Here is a 2,649-nt window from a genome sequence, read left to right as displayed (position 1 = left end):
AATGCATCTTATATGTGATTGGGTATCACACTGAGGTCGTTTGTGTGGTCGATCGGATATGTAACACAGTGGTATCACAATGCATCTTATATGTGATTGGGTATCACACTGAGGTCGTTTGTGTGGTCGATCGGATATGTAACACAGTGGTATCACAATGCATCTTATATGTGTTTGAGTATCACACTATGATATCACCGGAGGACGGTGGCCGGAGAGAGAAGAGAGGAGAGAAAATACCTAAAATGTCATTGCATTAAAATTTTAATTAAAAATACCAAAATTATAAATTTTCTAATTTATCTATTGATTTGTGGTTGAGATTGGATCTCACGGTTATCACAAACTAGTCAGTTATCCATTGAATGGGCCCATAATATATATATATATATATGAGCTTAATCAAATGAGAACTGAGTTGTTTGTGATAACTGTGAGGTCCAATATGAGCCAATCATTTAAATAATTAATGTTATATTCTAAAATAACATAAAGGGTAAATTGGTAATGTTATAATCATAAAACCCTAGATGCTCTAGGTACTCTTGTCCTTCGTCTACTTCTTCTCCTTCGTCTACTTCTTCTCCAGCCACCCCATCAACCCCATCTACTTCTTCATCGACAGTTTCCCCTTCCACAACCATCTCATCTTCTCCTTTATTAGAAAACCTTATCTCTCTTCTTTCATTTGGCCCCATGAAATCAACAACCCTTTCTAGTTATGCTTTGATTAGGTGTTGCCATGGGTAGTTGATTGTTTTTTTGTCTTAGAAAATCGGCACTGGTTTTGCTTTGACTGTTTCTTTGATGGCTTCAAAGCATTGACTGGGACTTGCTGGATTGGTTCACGAGGCAGACGACGGAGACGAGACACGACAGAGGCGGTGCGAAGGGGAAGGTTCGGGTGTGCTTTGCCTATTTACTCGTCCATGTGTTTGTGTTAGTTCGTATGATGGTGCAGGGGTGCGTGCGTGTGTTGCGGAAGGTGAAAGGGAGAAGGGAGATAAGGAGATGGTGGCTGCAACAATGAAGGGGTGGCCGGAGAAGATGGATTGAGAAATGAGGAGACGGGTGAAAATTCTGTGGTACATGGTGGTACCCCAATTGGTAATACATTGGGTAATGAGTAAAACAGGGTGGTCGGAGAAGATGGATTGAGAAAGGAGAAGACGGGTGAAATTTTATGGTACATGGTGGTACCCCAATTGGTAATACATTAAGTAATGGGTATCACAGGGTGGCCGGAGAAGATGGATTGAATGAATTCGCTGATTGCAAACGCGGTATGGGTAGATGTTACAGATGATTCTTTTCTATTATATTAGTATTTTCTATTTAATTCATATTAGACGGGTGAAAATTCTGTAGTACATGGTGGTACCCCAATTGGTAATACATTGGTACATGCCGGATTAATGTTCACCGGAGGCCGGAGATCGGAGGTCGGAGAGAGGAGTTTTTTAAAAATACCTAAAATGCCCTCTAATTATAATTTTAACTCAAATTACCATAATTACTAATTTTCTTATTTATCCATTGATTTGTGGTTAAGATTGGACCTCACAGTTACCACAAACAACTCAGTTCTCCCTTGAATGGACCCCTATATATATATATATATATATATATATATATACAGAGAGAGAGAGAGAGAGATGAACGATCAAATGCAAACGACCAAATTTATACAAACCGTGTAAACCAACGTCATCCGTCGATTTCATTGTTTAATCTTATGAAATTTATTTTATGAAATTGTTTAATCTTGTGAAATTGTTTCGTATAATTTTTTTTTTGATGAAATTGTTTCATATATGGTTATAATTTTTTTTTATATAATACTTAATGAAATTTTAATGGAACTATTTCATGTATTTTTCTAAAATTAAAATAATAAAGATGATAATACCAGTGATTAACACCCTACACAATAAAAATAATTTAATCAACCTATCATAATTACAAAAAAAAAATGAAAAATTATGATTGATTGAATAAGATTTGTATGGTTTGTACAAATAACGTGATTTGCATGGTTTGTACAAATAACGCGATTTGCAAAGTAAACCTTATATATATATATATATATATATATATATATATATATAGTGTGTGTGTGTGTGTGTGTAAACCTTATATATATATGTATATAATGTATGTATTTGTGACAAACCACCAAACCAAACTGATTTTTGTTGGTTCATATATTTGTTATGTATCTATTTGTTTATGAATTTCCCAAATTTAGGGTGTAAAAAACTAACCGAAATTGAATAACCCAGACCAACATAATCAGATTTAGGTTAAAGAGGTTTCGAATTATTCGTTCTTCGGGTTCAACGGTTTGGTTGATTAAATAAGGATTTTTATTTGATTTGGTTTTCGGTTAATTTTTTTCTAATTTGATTAAACTGAATAATACATTCTGTTAGTACTTTATATATTTTATTCTTATAAAAATAAGACCAAATACATATTATACCATTAATTATATAGAGGGTGGTTCAAATACTAACCCAATATTTTGTGCAAAYTHKGBTAAYHBACATCAACCAATAATGTTGCATCTTTGGGTTTGGTTAAAATGTAACTTACATATTAATGATAAGGGTATTTAGGTCATTAGTCATTCTTATGTAACTCCCAAAT

The sequence above is a fragment of the Cynara cardunculus genome (genome assembly GCF_001531365.2).
Source record: "Cynara cardunculus var. scolymus isolate 2C chromosome LG 8, CcrdV1, whole genome shotgun sequence".
Classification (NCBI taxonomy): domain Eukaryota; kingdom Viridiplantae; phylum Streptophyta; class Magnoliopsida; order Asterales; family Asteraceae; genus Cynara; species Cynara cardunculus.
This window is presented reverse-complemented; position numbering follows the sequence as displayed.